Raw genomic sequence first — 25,334 nt, forward strand, 5'->3', positions numbered from 1 at the left:
CTCGAGTGGCTAGTTTCGGTTTTGTCAGCCGCGCCCCAAACAAAACTTTGAGACGTCGATATCTTTAAAACCACGCACAATAACGAGAAAAAAATGACACCTTGCAACTCAGGGGCGCTAACTGCACTAAAAACAGCCATAATCCCAAAATCGAAAGTATGGACCGGAGTGGCTAATAACTCTTAATTCAGGGGGATCGTTTTCAGCCGCCCTTGCGTCGCGTCAGTTGTACGCTGCCCCACTGTGTTGAACACGACGCCGCTGGTTTAGATTAAGAACCCACACAAATGTTTCACCATTAATCTTCAGCTTGTCATGTACAAGTGATACCTTATCGCCCTTTGCTCTGTTCGATGCCGCGCTTCCCCATAACAGTTTTCTTACTTGCACTGTTTCTTTTGCGTAGTCACTACTGATACTGAGCTTAATTCCTTTTAGTTTTCTGCAGTTTTTTAATATTTCCTCTATCTCGTTGAAGTCGAAGAACTTTATGATTACTGGCCAATTCGTTTCATCGCGCTTACGTCCAAGTCTGTGAATTCGTTCAATCGAAGTTATTGTGATGCCGAGAGTCTCTAGGAAGACATCTTTGGTTATGGTTCGCTTCAGTCCCTCAGTGCTTTCGTTGTGTTTCTCGGGCTAGGTCAATTAGCTTTTCACTTTGCTGTCTGACTGTCTGTTCTAGGTTTGAAATGACTTCCTTTAGACTATCAACTTTCACCATTTCGTTCTGAATATTTGACATTGCATTTTCCAGTTTATTAATTTTTCCGTGAATATTATGCATTTCTTGCCTAAGATTTGCTTGACCACTTTTAACTTCTTGAAGATCCTTACTCATCTGGCCCTGATTTTCCGAAATCTTTTCTAACTTCTGTTCTATTGTTAATGGTCCTGGGTTTGATTCAACGTCCCCAGAAAGCAGCAACAACATTAACCGACGCCAGTAATCACACAAAATGGCAAAACACTTTTGAGGGCACGGCACTATCACCACAAATTTGTAACTATTTTTATAACTGTGCTGCTTGTATTATAAACCAACCTGCAGAAGTAGTTGCGGAAATTTAGCCATGCTGGCCGTCGGGTGAGTGCCGAGCCCTCTCTACTCTATGGTCGAAGTGGAGCGCGTAGGGTGTAGCGTTCGTTCTCGTGTGAGTTCTTCAATCCATGTTCCTGGCCTGCGGCGACACTGGTTTGTTTTCACTAAGTTAATAATAATAATAATAATAATAATCTTTATTTGCAAAGAAGTTTTACCCCGGGTGGCTTGCTCGGTTAGAACAGAAAGGCGAAAGCCCGTACGCTTGTGCGTCTGCTAGCCAACCACCCGGGTCAGGAAAAAGCAAGGACAAAAACATAACAGAAAAAGGATAACAACATGTACACGCTAGAAAAGGGATCGCGAGAATGCGCGGCGAAGGGCGGCTGATTCTGTCCGGTCGGTAGGGAGGGGGGAACGAACAGACAGGGGGGCGGCCAAAAAGTCCCCAAGGGCAGCCGGGAGCACAGAGTTGGTATGGCGCACAGTATACGTGCAAGCTGTGGATCTGGCTGGCCGGTTCGCTTCCCTATTCGGATGTAGGAGCCAAGGGGAGTACCTTCCATAGATCCGTCGAGCAGCCGACATAGTAGTCCAACCCGAGCCACAGTCCGGCGGTGCCGGAGACTCTGCCACCTAAGAGCCTTAAGCCGAGCCTCGTACGGGGGTGGAGGGGCACGCCGGCCCAGCATGCGAAAGTAGAGAGTCCGGGTGGCCCGACGTTGCACGCCCTCTAGTCTGTCCACTGGGTGGGCCTGAAATGGGCACCATACAGAGCAGCAGTACTCGAGCCTAGGTAGCACCAAGGCAGTATACAGTGCACAAAACGTTTCAGGCCCCCAGGTCCTTGATACACGGGTAACAAAACCGAGAGTTCGGAGTGCCTTTGAGACAGTGTTGGTGATGTGCTGAGAGAAGTCGAGAGAAGAGAAGACAACTCCCAGGACAGGAAGCGGCTGAACGACGGCAATCGGAGCACCTGACAGGGAGTAAGCTGGGAGTGAACCAGAACGACTGTTGGTGATGCGCATTGCAGCGCTTTTGTGCTGGCTTATCGTGAGGTTGTTGATTCTAGCCCAGCAGCCGATCTGGTTAAGGAAGTCCTGGACGCCCGACACAGAGAGGGGCGATGTTACTGGGTCCAGAATAGTGGTGTCGTCTGCGTATTGGACAAGCAGACATTCGCTAGATGTGGGCATGTCGTTGACATATAATAGAAAGAAAGTGGGCCCCAAAACTGAGCCCTGGGGTACCCCAGAGGTGACAGTCAAGTTGTCAGAGACCTCGCCATGAAACAGCACGCGGTGGGCACGGCCAGTTAGAAAGCGGCTCAACCAAAGCAGTAAGGAGCCGCACACTCCGTGCTGTGCAATTTTCTGAAGGAGGATGGAGTGGTTCAAAGTGTAAAAAGCATTGCACAGATCCAGTTGGATCAGGTCTGTCGGCGTACGGTTGCCCATATTGTTACTCACATAGTGTGCGACAGTAGCAAGGGCAGTCTCGCAGCTTCGGTTAGGTCTAAAACCATGCTGGGAAGCAGAAAGAAGATTATTATTGTCTAGGAAACGGAGGAGGTACTGATTAATTACACGTTCAAAGGTTCGGCTCAGGATAGAAGTGATTGAAATTGGCCGGTAGCTGGAGGGATCGTTGACAGGTTTTTGTTTGTTCTTGGGCACTGGAATCACAAAGGCTTTCTTCCAGGGGGCGGGAACAAGCATTGTCCACGAAAGATTGGAAGAGATGAAGCATAGGGAAAGAAACATAGGGGTACAGTGTCTTGAGGAAGGTAGGGTCAAGCCGGTCAGGCCCAGTGGAGTGAGAGGTCTTGATAAGACGTACTGCTTCGTGCAGTTCATCAAGTGATATTTTAACAGTTTCTAGTGTGACAGCCGGAGAAGGCACGGAGGCCTCGAGCTGCTGGATGTTGTGGTCAGGGTCGGGAGAAGGGACACTGGAACTGAAAACCGAGGAAAAATGGGAGGCGAATAGTTGGGCAGTGTCTTTGGGCGACGTTATGGGTTGGTTGTCAACGGAGAAGCAGGGTCGCTGTCGACTGGACTGAAGTCTGTTGAAGAACGCCCAGAACAGTTTCGGGTCTTTTTTCGCCTTAACAGAGATGGTGTGGGCGTAGTCCATGTGGGCCCGGTAGATGGCAGCTTTGAGCGAGCGCTGCAGATTTTTAGCTTTGTGAAGGGTCGTGTTACAGTTTAGGCGAACAGCACGCTTGAAGAGAGAGCGTTTACGAGTGGCCATTTTTCTGATTTCTAGAGTAATTCATGGGGACCTTTTTCTTTGTGAACAGCGAGACTTACTTGGCTCACATTCCTTCTGGATAGCATCCACAAAGTCACACCAGAGTTCATAATTATCAGAGCAGTCCGCACCCATCGTGAGACACCAGAGAGCAAGATGCGCTAACTGTGCCACATGGGCACACTCCATCTGATAAAAGTTCCACACGGTACATGCAAACTGACCTTTTCAGGGGAGGCTTACTGCATATTGGACCTCTACTGCGTGATGGTCACTCCCGGACAGACCAGGATATACTTCACAAGAAAGGATCCTAGTTATGTCTGTGGTGAACACGAGGTCGAGAAATGACGGGGCATGGTCTTGTACTTGATAGCTGGCAGAGTGGCACACCTGCTGGAGGCCGACAGCAGAGATGACGTCTAGGAGGACGACATCCGTGTTGTCGCTGGGAGAAGGCTGACTTTTCGAGCCACAAATTCTGTTCTGGGTAGTTGCGCTCTCATATGTTACGTACAACTAAAAACCTCGGCGAGCATAAATACCCTGTCAGTGTCCCTTTAAGCTTAGGAGGCCGTCGGCTCACACAATTATTTTTTGATCCAGGTAACGTCATATCCTCGCTTGGGAGAAGAGCGTGTTGGTTCAAACGATGAATGAAGAATGAATCAAACAATTAAAACTGGGACAGCACAACCACATGAAAGATGTGGCTGTGTTATCCCAGTTTTAATTGTTATATTTTTTCTTCATTCATCGTCATATCCTCAAACGTCCGTATTCTGTCCCTGGCGCTAGCGTCACATTCTCACGGAGTTTGATCTTCCTGCGATTTATAATATATTTTTGGTTCGAAAAACACGGTTCTCTTTTCTCGGGAACTTCCTGTACTTCATGCGGCGTATAAACAATGCGCAAAACTTTTTTTTTTTTTTTTTTTATGCGAAAGCATTAACTGCCCCATGGAGCGCGCCGACGTCATCAGCTTTGAAGCCGCGCCAAACGTCACCTCAACTCCTTTCTCCAAGTGAAGCCGAGATCTGATGGCTCCCAGCTTTGAAGCCACGCGAAAAGCCTAGCCAAACGGCACCTATATACCAACTCATGTTTACAAACAAACCGGAGCACCCCTAGCGGACGCCACCGGCGCCGCGCGTGCGCGATAGAGTGTGGGCAAGAAGCTCGCTGTCGGCCATAAACAAACCATTGAAATGCGATGTTGTCGGCGTCGCTGTGAGTATCCCTGACCTTTTTCGCGTTCTGACTACTTGAGCGGCCTCAGCGAAATGGACCTTTTCCGAGAAGCGTTCTGCGCACGCGCGAGCGCCCGACGCCAAGCGGTGGAAGTCGGCACGAAAAATCAAGGAAATTTGGAATGAGGCTGTAGATCGACGAGTAGAACACGTAATTGCAGCATATATATAATTGTGTTACACAAAAAAAGAAAGTGTACGAAAACAAAAACATGACGTTTGGGGGGACGCTACGGATTTACCTCTTTAAAGTCGCGTTGGGCACGCGACGCAGCTCAGAGAGCGAAGCGACTGGTAGCGTAGCTCCCGTTATCGATTGGTAGCGCAGGTAGGTCACCTCCTCGATTTTTAGTTCGTGCAGCCATCGCCTGGTGCCGTCGGTATTTAGAAAAGGTCCATTACCGAAGCTCGTTACACCCCAAAACTTCGCGTGAATAATGGGGCATGCGGCGATTCATTATGCGTGGACGCCACAGAATGTACGCTAAAACCTGATTTTCATGATGAGATCTCGCTCGCAATTTTCAGTCACGACGTCGCTCGGGCTGCAAAAGCATGAATCGTAGCTGAAATGGTCGACTTCGATACTGAACATCGCAAGCAGAATCGGACCAAGTGAATCAGGCACAACAAGTCGGTGATGGCCACTGGTAACAATGATCATCTCCTTGTATCTACTGTTTACATCGAGCCTGCTTACCAACCTTCAAGCTTAAGTCTTTGGAGGCCTGCACTTACTTCTTATCGCAGGTACCGGGCCAACATTTGGTCTGCGGACCGGCGTCGTCTAAAATAGCAGACGACAAGCAGAAGCGTTTGAAAAAGCAGACGACAGTTCGAACGATCAGGCGGCCGCTCGAACTTGAAGACGCACTGAACGTAGTCCGCAGGTGGTCCGTACAACTTCACGGTTTTCCGGCGTTCACGTTGGAACAAAACAAATAAATCTGATGACTACAAGCATCCGTGAATTCAACCCAAAGATCCACGTTCTCGGACGAGCCGAGCACATGAGAACTGAGGCTGCAGATTCACGAAGAGCTTCTTAGTTTACGGCAACTTAGCTAAGAAGTTCGTAAGTTAAGAACATCGTAAGAAGAGGAGAAATCGATATTCACGAACGCGTTCTTAAGTGAGAGAAGGAAGGCGACGTTCTCGTACTGAAAAACTAGAATTTACCGGTGCTGTTGCTATGGCGACGGCGTCTTCGGCAGCACGAACAACCAATCGGAGAGCTCGGCATGGTTTGAGCCGTTCGGAGCACGTGGATTTTTAAGAGTGATGGGACGAATCACTGGAGATTCGGATTCGAACAGATTCGGAAATTTCCGAACTTCCCGGGACGAATATTCGGCAGATTCGGAGATTCGTCTAGTTCGTCGCCGGTTGCAGACGGCAGCGTGAACCTTGTCGTAAACCTCGCGAATGCGGTCAGTTGTGTGTCTTTCTTTTAGGTACTGTTACTGCATATAACGAGATTTCGTCTTGTTTATTTCAACATATGGTATGTACTGTACTGTCATTCTAAACCCTGGCACGCGCCCAGGTCGAGCTGAGCTGATCGGTGTGGTTGACGTAGGCCTAGCCAATGCACGGTCTCGGTTTCTGTGCGGTTTCGTGGCGATCAGTAAAACGTAGCTATGTATTATACATAATGTGACGCAACGCATAATAAACATATTCAGGCAAGGAAATGAATTGTCTCCTTCTCTAGAGCTGCGTGTGTCTGTACCTGTAAGGCTCGAGAGGGAGATGAATGTTGCTCGTCACAACTTCGACCCGGCACCGGTGGCGAAGAAAAACGTCGCACTGTCGTTTCTCCGTTTTCGGCAGTAAGGTTTGTGTACGTAAACTTTATTTGATAAAAAAAAAAAAAAGAAACACAACACAGGGGTGTTCAGCGCAACTTCATTATTCGGAAACAAACACTATCGGATATCATTAACCAGAAAGGTACAAATGCAGTACATTAGTACGGCGCAAGGAGTTTAAGATCGTTTCCCGTGTTCCGACAACAATACCTCAGTAGACACACGCTGAAGATAATCGAATCGAACATACTCACCTGTGTGGTGTGTGCCACCATGACCGTAATTATGGGCACGAAATGTGTCTGTACCGAACAGCACGTACGGCATTGATCTCTTGCGGCGTTAAAAACATGCGCTTGTGTTTCCACGTGCACCAAGCATGCCTATTTCCCGCGATGTATGGCTACCGTTCTCAACAAACATCCAAAATAATATAAACAAAGCGGAACATTTTATTTATTATTACTACGATATTATATTACAATATTATTTTGTTCACTTTGTAGAATTTAGTGAATTTAATATCACGATAAGTTAAAACTCTCATCAACGTGATCTGGCAACTATGGCAACGCTCCGAAGCTTTCTGAACTTTTCCGAATCGCTTGAGATTCGGCTACTCGTCCGAATCTTTCCGAATCTTCAGATTCGGCTCAGAATCTCGATTGGGATAAAGATTCGTCCCATCACTAATTTTTAATAACAAACACAGGCGACCTTTCTGCCACCGCTTGTCTGGGGTTCGTGTCCGTGCAGGGATATGTCGACGCTAACACGATTTAAACACGCCCGAATGCCGAGGCCGGGATGCGTAACCGCCTCCGTTGTCTGCTACGAACTCGATCGCTACGAAGTCAACACAACTGTCATCGTTGGTAAAAGACGGCCCGTGTCAGTCGTTTGCAAAGCGACGTAAATGGAAACAAATTGCCGCGGAGTTTTTCGCGGCCTCGGAGATGCAGGAGCGAGCTGACGTTAAAAAAGATACGTTTGAACTTCGAGAATGTCAGCAACAGACACGTAATACCTGTTCACACTCGGAGCGGACGCGCGCGTTTGATCGAAGCGCTGGATTCGCGCTGTTGGACCGCGAATCGATAAGCGCTTTGGGACCAATCCTTTACGATTGCAAGTCGATGCTGACGTGACATTCGCAAAGAAAGGTTGAACCGGCATAGCGACCCATGAACTGTTAAAGCGATCGACAGCGAGGTGCAGTCGTGTCATAATAAAAATGGCATAATAATAACAAAGTGTACACACCGTGTTGCGAAGGCAATCCATGCGGCGTTTATTTGAGCTCTATATCACACAAAACCAAGATAGAATCGATCATAGAAAAAATCGTAAGGGTGCAGGCGAGCTGGTGAATATTAACCATGTTGAAATAACCTGAGACTGGGGTAGAGAAGAAGCATCAAATCGTAGAAGGGAAAGAAAATAGACAGGACGACGTCTCCTCCCGTCGTCCTGTCTATTTTCTGTCCCTTCTACGATTTGATGCTTCTTCTCTACCCCAGTATCAGGTTATTTCAACATGGTTAATAGAATCGATGAAAGTCCCTTTTCGATGACAGCGTTCGTCACCGCTACCTCGGAAAACAAGGAGATGACATGGGGAAGAGATTACCTCTTAGTCTAAAATTGAGGTCAGCGATCAAACTATGATACGGGAAGGGTTCACAAGGGTCGCGTGGGCATATTTCATTCAGCACGCCAGCCGGTCGTGGGCAGACGATCTTGGCCAAGGACCGTCAGAGCACCGCTGCGCCGAGTCGGAGTGCCCGCTAGGCCTATCTGCCGAGCTCGCTTGTGATCGGTGGAATCGTGGCCGTTGGAGCTTTTCCCGGGTGTTTGTGGATCCAGCGTTCTTGTTCGTCGTTGTCTGTTTCAAGTACTTTTTACTTTTTTCTTGCTGCTTGAAGTCGGGACGCGTGAGAAGCGCACGGAGAAAAATAAACGTCCGTTGGTCGTCGCGACCAACGCTGTCGGCCATGCTGATTTGATCGTAAGAACGCGTAAGAAGCTTCGGAGCTGTCGTAGGATTTCGTCATAACCTGCGCAAAACGTACGAAAATTTCGTTTCGTGAATACGAATTTGTTCTTAAGTTTTGTCTTACACACATTTTTGGCGTAACATCGTTTCGTGAATCTGGCCTCTGATCTTCAAACCTTTATCGTCTCTTTTGGTACAGTCCCAGTCGCGGCGTTTTGACGAGAAGGCAGGTTTTTGTTAGGTTCCTTTCAAAACAACGCAGGAATACATGTCTCACATGGGGACCTCCGCCCACAGCCCCAGACCGGAAGTGCGCCCGACGCACCACCACCGCGCCGTGACGTAACAGAGGTGAGCTCGTGTATATAGTCGGTGACAGGTCAAGAAGGAAGTGGAAGCTCCTGCCATCTCTTTCCACTTTAACAGAGCGAACGCTGGAGAGGATTTCGCCTTCTCTCCAGCGTTCGCTCTGATAAAGTGGAAAGAGATGGGAGGAGCTTCCACCTCCTTCTCGAGCTTTTAACGACTGTAGTTTCTCCGCTCTCAGTGGAGCGCAGTGAAGACAAAATCTGCTGGATTTCGGCTTCGGTCCCACTGGCTGGCGCGCGACATAGTTTTAAGAAACGAAGCTCCCATTGGCCGTTGCGCGTCAGTTTCAACGCCCGCCACCCCCTGGCGCTGCGTCTCCACGCCGCCAGCGCGCAGGTAACACGAAGCGTCTGTCCGCCGAGCGAGGCAGCGACTCCATGCACGCCCAAAGTAAGCGCGGCAGGAGAGCGCGCTCGGCCGTCGACGCAAGTGCGGCGCAGACGAAATAAGGAAAAGAATAACATGCATGCTTTCGCATTCACAACTCATAAGAAGTGCTTAGGTGTACCTCGAGCCTTTCTTTTTTAGGTGACGAGTATGTAAATAGTAAATACCCCCCTATAAGCACGACCGGTAATCTCTCGATTACGTTTCTCTTGACTCTGTAGGTTCGTTTTGAGAGCCCTTTCTAAAAATTATGTGATAAACAAACAAGTCCAACTTTTGACTTTAATATTTCGCTTTTGCACAAATCTTTGATGTATACACTCGTAAAAAAAGAGCAGTGGCTTATTTACTAAACATTCAGTAACTCCTAAAAATAAAGAGAGTGGGCGAGGAAGAGATGCTGCTTTCATCGTGGTACAAGTGACTTCTACTGGAGACATTTTTGCAAAGAACGTGCTTCACGACAGTGGTTTTCATTAGGGCGTCATGTATAGTTGTTAATTTCTCACGCGAATCACATAATTTTTACAATCAATCAATGAAATCCTTCTCTCGTGGACGTCAAGAAAAAATACACATGCGCCGCACTCTCCGTGAACGCAAGCCAGGAGTGCTAACCTTTCTTTTTATAAAAGCATATCTTTGCAAAAGTCTTTCGAAGAATCTGTTGAGAGGAGTCACTACACACACGCCCGAATGTCTAGAAATTCAAATTGACGTCTTATAGAGATTTGTACGTCGCCAGGTAGTCTCGATTTACTTTGACGATGCTCCCATTCTCACGGTCTCTGCTTTCTTAATTGAAGTAGCATGTTGTCCGTTTAATTTCAACGTTCAGGGAACCGACTGGTTTTCTGAACGTTGCCCATGCGCCGCCGCCACCGTCGAGATCACTTGCTGTTCGATATTTGACACGGGAAGTCTCGTTCCTCCTTCGTTTAAAAAACAAGAGCGTTCACAGTTAGGCCACGTCATGCCTGTGGCCGGTAATGTTAGTTGGAGCAAACAACATGGGAAAGTTTTTACATTTTTTTTAATAGCTTTAGTTTGTTATGGGCTCTTCCCCCCTCCCGAAGTGATGTATGGCGTCCATCGACGCTGTGCCACGTGTCCTGAGTCTCATGTGACGTCATGGTGTCACGTGACAATGACGTCATGGTTTCACCTGACGTCATGATTTCACGTGACGTCATATGTGACATGTCACGCGACAAATAGCCCAAGTCCCACGAATGGCAATGAGCGCATGCTAAAGGCGGAGCTTCTTCTGACTCTAGTTTTAGTAAGTGAAGGACCAGTCCATCCCAGAAGAACTGCTAAAAATAGGAGCCAACGTGATTCTTGTTCTGAAGCACTTCCCAAGTGCGGTTCTCACTACTTCAGCTCAGCATGTTACGGATAAAAATCGGAGCGGTTTCCGAAAGTGGCGGCTAGAGTGGCTACGAAAAATACTGTGTTGTGCAATAGATGTTTTCGCTTAATTACCCAAGCTCCAAGGAGCATGCTGCAAGTGTAGTTACACGCGCTGCACAGTTATCATTGCGCAGATCTCCGCGAAATAGATGGCGCCACGGGCCGCGTCATGGGCTAGCTATGGTTCATCTGTCTATGGTTTTCTAGGCTTCATCTATGGTTTCCTAGCTCGTCGATATCACGCAAGCACTAGGAATCATCGCATTATTTTTAGATTTATATCCGTTTCATACTTTACGGTCCCCGAAAAGAAAACAAAAACAAAACAACAACACTTTTTTAACACTTTGGTTTGAACACGTCGGTCAAAAAATTAATTTTACGCGAAAAAAAGAAAAAGAGCAATATTGACGGCGAGAGATTTTTTTGTAATTCTGCGCGCGAATTTCGTGACGTCACGGGTCATTCCCGAATGACCATCTGGGGCATTCGCTCTAAGGCGAAGCCGATCCACCTCTCCTCCACGCACCCGAAATACCGAGAGAGACAACAGTAGGTGGAAAGGAGGTGACTGCCGACTAAATCGCGTCTCACGTCGTCAATATTGATCTACTTTTTTTTTTCGCATAAAATTAATATTTTGACACGCGTGTCCCTGCCAAACTGCAAAAAAAAAAAAAAAAAAAAAGAATTAATATACAACGTTGCCAAACTTGTTGGCTCGAGCATGGGGCTTGAGCTCACTGTTTCATTTGCACGCGTTCTCGCGCAAACGAAACCCTAAATCAGAGGTCTCAAACACGCGCCACGAGGGCCGCATGCGGCCCGCAACTCGCTGGGACGCGGCGCGCAGGCAACCGGCTACGGATCCCGATTCCCACGTCTCGAGCGCTGGAAATGGCATGCGCCATCGTGATCACATCTCGCCGAGTCACTTTCGCTGCAAAAGTAGCTCCGCTCTTTTAACGTATTCACATAGTTTTTACTTATCTGTGTTCACTTGCCCTTTGTTACGTTTTATGTTTTGCTTCCCAGCTTTTCGGAATGTACAACAATGTTGCTACTAGGCTGCAAGACGAAACTCTTTGTTGAAGGATGCATTTCGGCTGCGCGAACTCTCGATCAGTATTAGCAACTGCTGAAGATGAAGCTACGAGGTTGGGTTTGTCGCGATAAAATAATATCGCGATAATCTTCAGGAAAGCAAGAACCGCCAAATCAGCTGTGTTTTTTTTTTTAGAGGCACGTTGAGCTTGGTTAATCTCTGAGTGAATTGAGCAACGGGAACGACAGTGTACTTGCTTCCTTGTTCTATTAAAAATGCGAGAACGTTGACGGGGCGGTGTCATTATAATTATTGTTATCACGTCAGGTCGGGTAGCAAAGTAGTCATATAAACAAATCAAATCTATAAATGTCACTGCCAAAACTAAGTTCGCAAAAAGCACAGAGCACGAGGTCTCTTCTCTTTCAAATCTTTGGAACCCCCCCCCCCCCCCCCCCTCCCGCCCCCCCCCGTCTAATGTTGGCCCTCGGCCTTCGCAGTGTGGGCTATCTGGCCCCCACGCTCAAATAATATTAAGACCACTGCCATAGATGGAGTCACGCGCTCGCGGCAGGAAGCTTTGACAGCGTTGTATATTGAAGGGACCACGAAATTATTTTTCAACTTTGTTCCAAATGATGACCCCAATTCATCTTCAATGTTCATAGAGGAGCAGGATTCTTTTTTTTGTAATGAACGATATGTATTAAAGTTGAGATAAGTAGAGTTAATGCATTCTTATATTTTGTCTTACAAAAGCTCGTCGAATAATCATGACCAGTATTTCTAGGGGATTATTTAATTAACAGAACTTTCGATCACAGTGTACATGCAAGTACTCACTCCGGCAGTTTTTGTTTCGTGTGTACACACCGCAAGAACTAACTTAAAAATACATTTTCTTCATTTCTACGACATCGATACTTCAAATGTGTCGAAACACCCGCCAATGCCGGTTTACGAAATGCAAGGTGTACTTACATCGCCACATCCTATCGATTGCAAAAGTGATATTGGTTACCACTTTCGAGTTTTGTCTTTGGGATAGTTTTTCGGTGCACTAAAACCATCACGGTCCCATCAACAGAAACCACTGTAGTCTCGAAACCAAGCTTTAAGGTACTTAGTTAAGCAAACTCACCGGGAATGTATGAAGGTATACAATGAATGGTTAGAGAAGATGCAGCTCGTGAGCGACTTTTCGTGAACAAACTTTTCTTAATCCTCCTTGGAAAGCCACAGCCGCTGTCTCACATCGGCGTCTAACACAAGAAACGTCATCGATTCAGCTGGGGTCATCACCAACGTCACCACTGTCATCACGAGGCTGTTCAAGGTCGTAGTCTTCGGTGTTTCCTATAAAAAACGCAATCCCACCTTTTCTAACTCCACTCCCATCCACCGACGACTCCTCTCCGTGGTTGTTCTCTTTGAGTACCGTAAACGTTCGCGATCTGACGAGAGGAGGTCTAGGCTCCTCTGCCTGGGCGTCACTCTCGTCAATATTCTTTTGGCCGTCACCTTCCTCGGTATCGTCGTTAGACTCGTTGCCAACATCCTGTTCATATTCTTCGGCGGTAAGCTCATCCAGGCATTCACAAGGCGACAGCATAGTCTGGTTGTCATCTTGCGAGAGCTGGGATCCAATGGCTGGAAGTGGTGTGTACTTGGAAAGATATGACCTGTGTCCCAAAGACGTCTTGGACCTGGCTGACGTGGCCAGTTTTGGTATTTCGGCGTCCAGGTTAGCGGAGAACCTCCGAACGGCTGACTTGTGCCATGGTGGCGTCGAAGAAGCATTGGCGTTGCTGGCATCTCCGTCTTCGTCGGACACGAGGGGCGACGTGGCGGTAGAGGACACGTCATCGAGTAGCCTCATATCGCTGAATAGGTCTTCGGTGCTGGTGGTCATCCTAGATCCGGTCCTGGTACGAGAGAGGAACTTGAGGCTCTTCAGTTGACCTCTCGATAAAGACGGCAGGCGGGCAATGGTTGAACTTGCAACGCGTTGGCTACCGGCTACACCAGGACTGAGGACTTCCGCGAGTGGCGTCATTGGAATTCACTCGCCTTTGGTTCACGGTACCACCAGCCGGGCTTTCAAGATCGGTGTACGTGAATAGTGGATAGCGTCTTGAGTTTAGACAGGACTTGCGTGGAATTATCTGACAACGTTCGTAACTTTCTCGCAACACAACGCCGAGCCCCCGGCAACAGGTCTTGAGACAATACGTGCTGCATGTAACGACTGTGGGAAGCAAAAGAAGCGATGGCCTTTTGTCTCTTTCGTTTCCAATTTTTACCTCTTCACTTTTATGGTCACGTATAATAAATAGCACGTCCTCTGGCATAGGCTTAACGTGTCAAGGTCGACGCACTTTCAATCTGTTCCCGACGTTGCCCCGATCGACGCGCACCTCGTCGGCACCGACGACTCTTCCCATTGAAGCACGCCACGCTGGTCAGTCTCCCACAGCAGCTGTTTCATCGATTGTGTTCCCCCGCCTGCCTTGACACCAACCGCCGCGTTCGGGCCCACAAATGCATCAGACGCGACTGTCGTCCTTGTACAAATGAACGCGGGCGAACCTTCGCGGGCCCGCGGCTTGCACGCACCCGCCACCGCGGTTCGGCGAGCGTCATGGCAACCGAAATGTTCAGTTCGATTTTTCAGCGTCATCAGCGGCCAGTCGTTCCGTTAAGCAAAGAGACAAAAGAACGACGACGGACACGCGGAGAGCTATCCCCTGGGTCGAGCTCCGGCGAACTTTAACCGAACACGACTGAGATAGGTGCATCGTTTCCCAGGGGGGGGGGGGGGGGGGGGGGGGGGCGGTTTGAAGGTGCGCCGCAAGTAGTGTTTCATGCCGCTGCTGCAGCGTGCCATGCGTAGCAAAGGACCAGGTGTATCGTTCCACGCAGAACTGTAGTCCATTTGCGCTTTTGAGTGTAGGTTTTAGTTGTCCTATTTGCGCGCTGAGCATAGTAATGTGTAGAATGACCGGTTCAAGAACCTCGGCTAATCTTCTTCTCTTTATTTCCACATTTATCCGTGTACGATGACCTGCGCCGATAGATGGACTGGAATATGTCACGGGAGTTCCGACCTAATTCAATTGGTTTTGAGCGGCTCTTTTAACGTACTTCCAACGACTATCTTAGCGGGAGCTACGCATGCAGTACCGGGAGTTAAATAAAAGTAATAGGATTAGCCTTTTTTTTTTTTTCGTTTTACAGCGTTGCTAGAAATGGAGGCGACAAGTTTAAAGGAGTATAGTTTTTATCGCATGAAACTTTTCCAGCTCATACGGTCACAGTGCGTGCTTAGACTGTCCGATCGTTTTACGGGTGTTCGTAAAACGATGGTGGGTTTCATTTTATATTCAAAGATGGACATGACGTCCGAGTATATTACATACACATCATACGCCGTAAATGCCCTCCATGCTTGACAAAAGCATACCGACCAGCTTTTTCACAGCCGTGTTCTCTCCCATGCAGCTACTTCAAAAGTATGTCGAGAGAGCGACGACTTTGTCTGTTTAGAGTCCAATGTACACCCGACATTAGCCATCAAATATACTTTCAAAGAATAATCTTGGACACTTGATTGCGTCATTTAGAAAGGTGTTTCGGGGTCTGGTAGTATTTTTTTATTGTTTCTATGTTACAATAATGCTGTAAAAGATTTTTTTTTTAAAGTTAACGTTTATTATTTACGACGAAATTCAGTGCTCTTTACTTATTTAGAAGACAGCCTTGTGCCTTGTGTGTGTACACTTGTCTCAATCTGAAGTGGTTGCAATAGAGTCTTCATACACACACGCGCTTTTGCTTGAGTGGTGACATTTCAGTCATATTTCAGCTCAGTAATTTTTTTTTTTTATGTCTTTTGAAGAGCGCGCAATCCTGTGTGACTCAGCTCGAGCGCATAGCCTTGACTAAGGCTTACGGCGAATTCAGGCGGTCAATCGTCAGCAAGCCCTTGCTGGTGGCACCGGCAACCAAATTTGAAGAGCGCGCAATCCTGTGTGACTCAGCTCGAGCGCATAGCCTTGACTAAGGCTTACGGCGAATTCAGGCGGTCAATCGTCAGCAAGCCCTTGCTGGTGGCACCGGCAACCAAATTTGAAGAGCGCGCAATCCTGTGTGACTCAGCTCGAGCGCATAGCCTTGACTAAGGCTTACGGCGAATTCAGGCGGTCAATCGTCAGCAAGCCCTTGCTGGTGGCACCGGCAACCAAATACACGCCAGCGGCGCACCCCGTGACCGCCTCCACCCGAACACAAAGCGCCGGCAACTGGCGTTTTTGTTTACCTGGGTCGGCGTGATCTTTGTTAACTCCTTCCTGGATTAATCTATCGTGAGCATGCTGTTTGTGTCAACAACATAAATAACGACTCTCTGAGATCTATGGAAACATAAGTGGCTTAAAAATCATGCTCTCAAAAATTAAAATTACCAACCACAGTCCGAACAGCTTATAGGATCTTAAGTTATAAAATTACAAGGGAGGGCAGATTATTACTTCTTATTATTATTTCTTAAAACTCGAGACGAAGTAAAGTTGCGTGAATTCAAAAAATTTAGCAACTTCGTCAATACGCTGTTAAAACGTGCAAAACAACGTTATTTTTCTGCCAAATTTGATGAGTCTTGTTTTAGGCAGCCCGAAATTATGTGGAAGCGTTTGAACTCCCTAATGCGGAACCCGAACCAGGCCGGTATTGAAAGCATGACCATTAATAATAGGGAAGTATCCGGTACCGAACTTAGCAATAAATTTAATGACTACTTTGTCAGTGTGGGAAGCAGTACTTATAACAGTACAGCCATAAGTAATTTTACCACCTGCAATGAAACCATTTTTTTAAATCCTACCAATGAAGGCGAAGTTTTCTCCACATTTATGAACATAAAAAATAGCCGTAGTCATGACTGCGAGGATCTCCAAATCGGACCTGTGAAATTTGTCTTGGATTTGATACTTCCGTGCTTAACTCATTTGTATAATCTTATATTATCATCCGGTATCTTCCCGAAGAGGATGCAGATTGCTAAGGTTTCTGTTCTTTATAAAGGTGGGGATAGGAATGATCTGAGTAACTACCGTCCAATTTCCATCCTTCCTATATTTTCAAAGCCCATTGAAAAAATTATGTGCTCTCGACTTTTCAATTTTCTGGGGAAATACTCTTTGTTATCGGAATCACAATTCGGCTTTAGAAAACATAGGTCCACAGAAACAGCTTTACTAGTACAGAAAGAATTAATATTAAAAAATTTTGAGAATAAACTTTTAACTTTAGGGATATTCATAGACTTTAGCAAAGCGTTCGATCGGATAAACCACCAGACTCTTCTTGACAAGTTAAAATGTTATGGTATACGTGGTATACCTTTATCACTTCTTGCGTCCTACCTAGAATATCGCCACCAATATGTTCAGATTGGAAACTCGTCATCCAACATGCAGCGTATTTCGTCTGGGGTTCCCCAGGGAAGCATATTAGGTCCCCTGTTGTTTATTATTTACGTCAATGATATTACAAAGATAGAATCTTCCGCCAGGCTGATTATGTATGCAGATGACACCAGCATCTTTTTTTCTGACTCAAGAGAAGACCTACTCACTTCCAAAGGAAACTGTTTTTTACGCAAGTTAACACACTGGGTCGCCATTAATTCTCTATCAATAAACCCGTCCAAAACAAAAGCAGTCCTTTTTAAATGTCCAGGATCACGGATCACATTGTCCAGAGATTTGTACTTTGGGCCAAATATAGTAGAATGCGTTGACAGCGTGAAGACCCTCGGCGTTGTGTTCTCAGAACACATGTCGTGGAATCCCCATGTATCCTACATACATAAAAAACTTTGTAAAGTAGTAGGGATAATGAACAAATATAGAAATGTATTTCCTGTAACTATAAAAAAATTAGTATATAATTCCCTTTTTCACTCAATTCTTTGTTATTGCCACCTGGTATGGGGGACAACAACAAAAAGTAACTTTGACAGGTTGAGGTTAATGCAAAAAAAAGCAATAAGGATAATTGAAAATGTCCCACGTGACCATAGTTCTCTTCCTTTATTTGCAAAGCATAAAATACTTGACGTATCTAACATGTACTCTAATAGATTAACGGTCACATATCATCGTGCCTTAAGAGAACATATTACAGTAATTTTTGACCTCGCTAAACTTGAAAATAATGTATCATTATATTCCTCACGCCATTGGCGTCCATGGAGAATCCCATCATCTAGAACTAATTTTGGCTTCCAGAGGTTGAGTTACAGATTACCGTCACTGTTGAACACCTTATATTCCCAAGAAGTTGATTCACCTTCATTAAATGCCCATAGAACTGAGGCTTTCTTATATTGAGTGAAAATGTTTGTCATATGTTTGGTATATTTTCTACTTCAGTCTGTTTTTGAAGCGCAACCTATTTCCAATGACACTTATTTTATGCGATATCTTATATAAGTTATCTTTATTGTGTTTTTCTTTCGTGTCTGGAGATGAGTGTTGGTAAACTTTCGTTAAATGTCCATAAAACTTAAACTTGCCGGTAATAAATAGATTCTTTGCCTTATGTTTGTTATATCTATCTATCTCAATGTGTATTGAGACGATGCTTAATATATTGCTAAATATCATGTTACATCAGTTATTTTCACTGTTTTTTTTGTGTGTGTTTTTGATGACAGTGCCGCTCTGCCCTGTGTTTTTTGGGGGGCAGGAACCCGTCAAGCTGCAAACTTGCAGCTTTTTTTCCTGGCCCCCCTTGTCACATGTGTGTAAAAGCGCTGTGACAAAAATAAACTGATTCTGATTCTGATTCTGATTCTGATTAAATTGGAGTCGTGACACCCGCACACGCGTTTCCATTCCAATATATTTTGTTTGGGTCTCCGAAAAACTTTTGCCCTTTTACGAGGATCCCAAGAGGCTTGCATCGTTGCTTTTCATGATCTATTTTATTATTATCAGTTTTCCTTGGAATCCTCATTAATGCGTGCTCTGGGTTTCTTAAACTGACCAGTGCCCATAGTTAAATTTCGCTATCAGTAGGATGTCTCACACATATGACCAAGGAGCGAGCTCTAGCTTTTTGCCAATTTAGGCCAAGGTGCAGCCATCGACCGGTAGTTGCCCTTCGCGCTCTCTCCGACGAAACTAATGAGTTTACTGTCGCGAAATAGCTACCGAGGGGAATGCACTCAATCATGGGCCGCTGTTTTCGGCCCTTTTTTGCGAACGGATGGTGCATTTTGAAGCAGGACGGTTTAGGGAAAAATGAATGCGTAAAATAAAACGAAAGAAGACAATAAAATCAATACGGGCGGGAGAGAAAAAAATGTTTGTGACCAAACACGACATGTCAGTGGACGATGAATTGTCGAGTACTTCATGGAGGTATGCTGCTCGCTCCGGCAAATACATGAATCGTGCGCAGTCGATACCGCGACCTTGAAATGCACCATCCCGGCCGGTTTTACCCTAGACGATCGAGATACGCGTCGTAGCAATTGCGGATCGATGCGCGTTTGTTTGTTCGAGATTGACTCTATAAATTCGTCCGATCGAATCTGCGGCTTGATGAAGCAAGCGACTGCAACTTTGGTTACGTAGCAAAGACAGCGGAGTGCCGCGCCAGAAAGGGCGGCTATAATTGGGTAGGACAGGAAGAAGGACGGGAACTGAATGAGTACCATTTCTAGATATCTGAGTAAATCAGACGCTTCAAAGAAGAAAAAAACAAATCGGTGAGTTGGTTTTTCTGCAGAACACGAGCCAATGATCCCTTCTAGAAAGGATAAAATAACAGGGATCCTCTCAGAAAGATCCACGAGACAATGTGTATTGAATAGAATACAATGGTGTTGACTAGAAGGATCCCAGCCAATAACAAAACTCGAAATACAACTTAAACGGGGAAAAAACAACGCATGACGATTTACTTGATCATTTTCCGTGCCCACATCATATTGAACTTAACTAATAGTGCTTAAGATGTGTCTAATGCCTCGCAACGATACGACTGCCTCCTATGTATGCCAGGCAGTGTTGTGCCAAATACTCAACAAAATTATTTAAAAAGACACTGACAGGGTATTTATGCTCGCCCAAGGTTTTTATTTGTACGTGACACATGAGAGCCCATACTACCCAGAACACAACTTGCGGCTCGAAATTTGTTTTCTTTCCGCCCGAAAAGCACCGGTAAAAAACCGGCCGGTTTGAGTCGCGCTCACTCTCTTCTCCAGGGTTAGGTATACTGTTCTTTATGGTTTACACACACACATCAAATATAATCAAAGTGGTGGGTCATGAAAAGTACACAGTCAATATTATAAGCAAAAAAACAAACATGATACTTTTTTTTTTGTAGCTTCTAAAAAGCTGCAAATATATTGATTGAAGGAAAAAAGTTACACAAATAATTCAAATCCAGAAGGCATGTTTATTGCACAAAAACAAGAGAACGGTGAGGGGGATATGCCAAGTGACATCTTCGTCTGGGAACGTGGCACAGGAAAGAGGATGAGTGAGGAAATATTCTACACATACACGTACAGCTTCGCTTCTGGCACGAGGTTCAGGAGACTAAGCTGTCCGTTTTCTTTGACTGATGACTTCTTCGGGTGAAGCCAGTCATCCAGGTTCTGTGCATAATTGGGTCTGAACTTGGCCGGAATTTGTTCGTAGTAGTGGGGCAGTCCCATAAGACATGAGCCATGCCTCTTTTTATGTTGTTCGTGCATTTGTTGTACGTGCCGGAGCGTTTCCCTTTACTCTATGCTGCCACGCGTGCCGGAAAGCTGGTGGCGCCTGCCGTGATGTGGGTGAGGAGGACGTTGTCCCTTTGGACAACGGACAAGGTCCCTTTGGAAAAGGGACAAGGACAATTTGGTTTTGGTTTTGTAGCTCTTTTTGATTAGAATCTTCTCGTCAGGATCATACTCTTCGTTATCACATAACGTCTTTTCCTTACTGGGTCCAGCGTATCCGTGGTCGTGTGATTGTGAAAATGTAGATGCTCCCCCCCCCCCCCCCCCCCCCCCCCCTCGCAGAAAGCAACGAGCGCCGCGCGAGCGAGTTGATGCACCTTCCCATTGCCGGGAATCCCTGCTTGGCCCGGGATCCAACCTATCTTGATGGTGGTGCCAAGCTGACGTAGCTCGGCTGCCATATTCTTAATCTCCTTTACCTTCCCGCTTGCGCTGGAGGCGTTTTTACACTCTCGTACTGCCTCCTTGGACCCTGCGAACAGCCTAATTTCCCTCGGGCGTAGCTCTTGCTGTTGATGTGCGAAGGGGTTCAAAGCCAAGAGGACGGCTTCGAGTTTTCCTTCCTAGTGCATTCCCTGCGTAATTCTCAAAATGGCGTCGCATCGTGGGAGCCGCGGGCTGGACGGCTGAACGAAGCGGACTAAGCGATGGCACCGGACGACGGGCGTGAAGCCTCACTTCAGAAGTGTCGTTCGCGGCGCCGGCGAATCTGTCTAGCTTTGAGAGAAAAACCATTTACCGATCAAAACAATCAGGATTTATTCCGCACAACACGCCTGACCACCAAGCTGATTCGCACGAAGACGTCGATGCCCCTTCTCCTGGCTGAAGACATCGCTCGCCTTACGAACACAAACTGGTGAGAGCTTGAAAAACTCGCGTCAAGCACGAAGTGCTTCACTTATGCGTTTTTTGTGCAACGTGCGACGTACGCGTTTTTCGTCTGGTACGCACAGAAAAAAAAAAAAAAAAAATAAATAAAAATAAAAAGAAAACGAAGGAAAAAAATATAACACAAATCACGGTTGGGTGTAGCCACGTGACTCTCTCCTCCTCTACATTTATTCTTCCTCCCCAGTCCAGTTTCGTTGTCGAGTTCGAGAATTTGCGTTTTTTCTTTACACTTTTTTTAAAAGTATGCGTGACGCCATTGCAAAATATTTATCGTGTTGTTCTGACACCATAATAAATCGCCTAACAATTTTTTTTTTTTTTGGAGGGGGGGGGGGGGGGTTGTTAGTGCAAGACATTAAATATCAATTTGAAAATGTATTTAGAGTAGTATTAAAGTTAGTTTTACTACCGGGAAGAAAATCGGATAGCCTTTAAAGATCAACTCATTTCAATGCTCAACAACTTTGTACCGAGGATCAAAATACCGAAGAACCCTCAACATCTCAGGTTTAAAAAAACATTTTTTTTCTTAAAAAAATACAAAAGAAACGCTTTTATAACACGGGAGTGTAAAGGAACGACAACGAGTCTTGGGATATAATTCCCATTCAGTGCCATGCACCATTACAGAAAAAAAAAAAAAAAAGGAAACATAAAGTGACATTGTATAAAGAGGACTTAAACGTCGACGTCCGCTTGAAGTCAAACCCCAAACGGTTTTGGGATTGCACAAACCCACCGAAATCAAAGTATCTAACTGCTACAGATGCTGAAGGAAAAGAATATACAAACCTTAAAACTGCAAACAATTTTCATACATTTTTATGCGAGTTTTAAGCGAATGAATCGGTTCCCCTACCTTTTTGTGCATTGTCCCTTGACAACGATTTCTTGGAAGGGATAACGGTATGTCCACGTGGAATAACTAAATTAATCGAAGGCCTCTATATCGATGCTCGCCAGGTATAGACGGAAAAAAGAATATTTTAAAACATCTTTCCTACAACGAAACTCACGAATTTGTTTTTCATGCTTCTGTCCGGTATCACGGCTCAATTTAAACTGAATATAGGCGTCAAACTTTAAACAAGTTTTGTTATGTATAATGTGATGTAGAAATTTTAGGCGATTTACTTTCCTTCGACATGACAACTCAGGCAATCGAGACGCAGTGTACAACGGTGAAACGTGTGATTCTTGGCCATATGAATTATAAATGAATCTAAGAGACTTTTTTTTAACCCCCTCCAGCTGGTTTATTCGCGACTCCAGCAAAACGGACGCCGCCAAGCGGGAAAACCGGGAACCAGCCGGTCCAGGTCGCTCCGCGCCCCTCCGCGCCTCTGATGGCTTTCGCGGAGACGTGTTGTCGGCGCGGTGGCGAACGATGTAATTTGACGAAGGTCCGAATATTTCTTGAGTTTGCCTGAATGTCCGTTAGCGTGGTAAAGCCAGTAAAGCCTCAGTAGATTGTTTTCTTCTATTACGTGTTTGAAAGCCCGATTACTCCACAGCACACGGTCGCGTGCTTTCGATTTCTTGGATGGGGAGGAATCACGGAAAAACTTTTTGATTTCTTGTCTGTCTCGAATCACATTCAAAGTGACGACTGCTTGGTAACTGATACTGGAGGAAACACCAATGCTGCAGTCAAATGAATGGGAAGGTTCGATAGCTGTTTTTCTTGAGTTTGGTTGCGTTCGGTTGGCTTCAAGTTTGAGCCACCCACTCCGGTCTGCGCGTTGGCTATTCATCTTGGCTGCTTTTCGCCGAAAAAGCCTCTGGACCACACTGAAGGAGTTGGGCTGATTTCGCAATTACTTGATTTGGGAAAACCTGCTTGCTGCATACGATTAATGAGGGAAATTATCCGTTTTCAAAAGGTGGGGGACGAGTTTCGCGACGTTAGAAGCTGTCACGGCATTTTGATCTATTGCGCCTCCCAATATTTAGATTATACCCCCGTCAAAGCCAACAGCAATATCCGTTTACAATGCTCAGGTTGACCGGCCACAAAAAATACTCATTTTTTCGTTCAGGATTCGAAGCAAAGTTCAATGCAGAGAGGTTCTGCGTGAATTTCCGATGAAGACTCTCTTCAGTTTGTCTTCGTGCTGCCGGCTAGAACTATATGGCTGAGTTTAGGTAGTATCTCTCTGTCTGTCAACTATACTTTTATCCAGCAGTTCACCTTATAGCTAGTCGACTAAGCTCATATTTCAACCCGAAGAATATACTAATATCGCTTTAGTGGGACATAGTACGTAATAACCCGCTCGTCAAAATGACTTCTTGATTGCTACTAAAACCTGAATTGAAATACGAGTATCAGCTGCTTAGTGGGGCGCCGGCGAGTTAACATGGTCCTTGGCTCAAGAAGCGGTTGCTTAATTTTCGTAATTTTCCTGCAGCCTGTGTTGTTTGCCGAGCAGACTGGAGCTGTTTTGTAAACGCAGATACGCACAAAAGCTCGATTTCGCGGACAGATAAGTCGCATGGTCGAGGCATGCGAGTTAGCTGTAAAGTTACTCTCTGTGGAACAATTCTATAGTCATCGCCGCTTTCCTTAGATGATCAAAACTGATTAGTATATTACCGTCTCTCCGGAGCCCATAGTTTCGGTTTTGAACGAAATCTCCGAAACGAAAGTTTGACACGAAAAGAACAAAAAAACACCGGCAAAACAAAACTATGCTTTGCAAGTTTATCTGCACCGGCTACACTTAACCGTCCCAGTTCAAATACCTATAAAATTGGGCATTAAACAAAAGAAAATCTGTTAAATTGAACGCGCCACCTGTTCAGGCGGCCCGGCCGAGCCGCCGCGACCTGGACTCAGCCGCCATGTTTGTTTGGTGGGGGCGCCCCCTATAGGTCGCTGGAGTCGCGAATATACGATTGTGAATGCGGGTCCAATAATATGTCAGCGTATTCTAGTAAAGGACAAACTAGAGCTTTGCACGCTGTTAGCTTCGTTTCAGGAGTTTCAGTGGATCACGTAGTCCTCCGCAGTGACCACAGCTTTCCAGACGCTTTGGCAACAACCCGCCAATGTGGAGGGACCAGCTTAAGTTAGAGGTAATTATGACACCTAGATACTTATACTCGTGTACCACTGCCAGCGCATTGGAGTTGATAGTATAGGGGAAAAGAAACGGTACCTTGTTCAGCTTTAGTGTCATTCGCGCACAATTCTTAACGCTCAAGTTCATTTGCCATTTTTGACACGAAAAAGAAATAATTTTAAGGCGATCACCTAAACATGTTTGGTCAGGAGTGCAATCTATTGTGGAAAACAATATACAGTCATCTGCAAAAAAAGAGAAAAAGAAAAAAACGACATTGTATCGAGGGTTTATCTACCATCAGATAGTTGATAAAAACTAAAAACAGCAATGGACCGAGTACCGATCTCTTGGGCACTCCAGATAGCACAGGTAATTCAATGGATTCTGCATTGCCTACAGACACGAACTGTTTCCAGTTGGTATGGTAAGAGTCTAACCATGTCAAGAGGTTGTTATTATCTAGTACCTGTTTCAGCCTATCATCATCATCATCATCATTTATTTTCCTTGAGGGCCCCAGGGGGCATTATACAAGGGAGTGAACACAATAAAAACATCAACAAAAATAGTTAATAAAAAACACGCTGTAACCTATACTTGTATTTCAGAAAGGAAGAGGTTAACGGCTGCAGCAAACTTGTCAGTGTCAGTCATGTTTACAATGAGGTCAGGTAATGAGTTCCAATCGTCAATAGCAGATGGTGAAGTCGACATTTTATAAGAGACAGATGACGAAGTAATTGAGCGCAGTTTACATGAGTGGTCGAAACGAGGGAAAATACGGTAGGGAGGTGATAGTAGAGAATCTTTTAGATGGTTGTTGTGGTAAAAGATTTTGTGAAGAAGAGTGAGACGTGACACCCTTCGACGTGAAGAAAGTAAGTCAAGGTTAGCTGATTTGCGTAATCCTGATATGCTAGTGTATGGGGAGTAGTCAGAGTAAATAAAATGAAGACCTCTGTTTTGAACGGATTCAAGGTTGTTAGTTAGATATGAT

The 25,334-nt window shown here is 45.7% G+C and overlaps 2 pseudogenes; both read right to left on the minus strand.

Annotated features, from left to right (window-relative positions):
• Positions 1 to 222: 222 nt before the first annotated feature.
• Positions 223 to 904, minus strand: LOC115321853 (annotated as a pseudogene).
• A 374-nt stretch (positions 905 to 1,278) lies between these two features.
• LOC115321841 lies at positions 1,279 to 3,433 on the minus strand (annotated as a pseudogene).
• Between the last annotated feature and the right edge of the window lie 21,901 nt (positions 3,434 to 25,334).

This window comes from Ixodes scapularis, unplaced genomic scaffold (genome assembly GCF_016920785.2).
Source record: "Ixodes scapularis isolate PalLabHiFi unplaced genomic scaffold, ASM1692078v2 PGA_scaffold1__304_contigs__length_218370807, whole genome shotgun sequence".
Classification (NCBI taxonomy): domain Eukaryota; kingdom Metazoa; phylum Arthropoda; class Arachnida; order Ixodida; family Ixodidae; genus Ixodes; species Ixodes scapularis.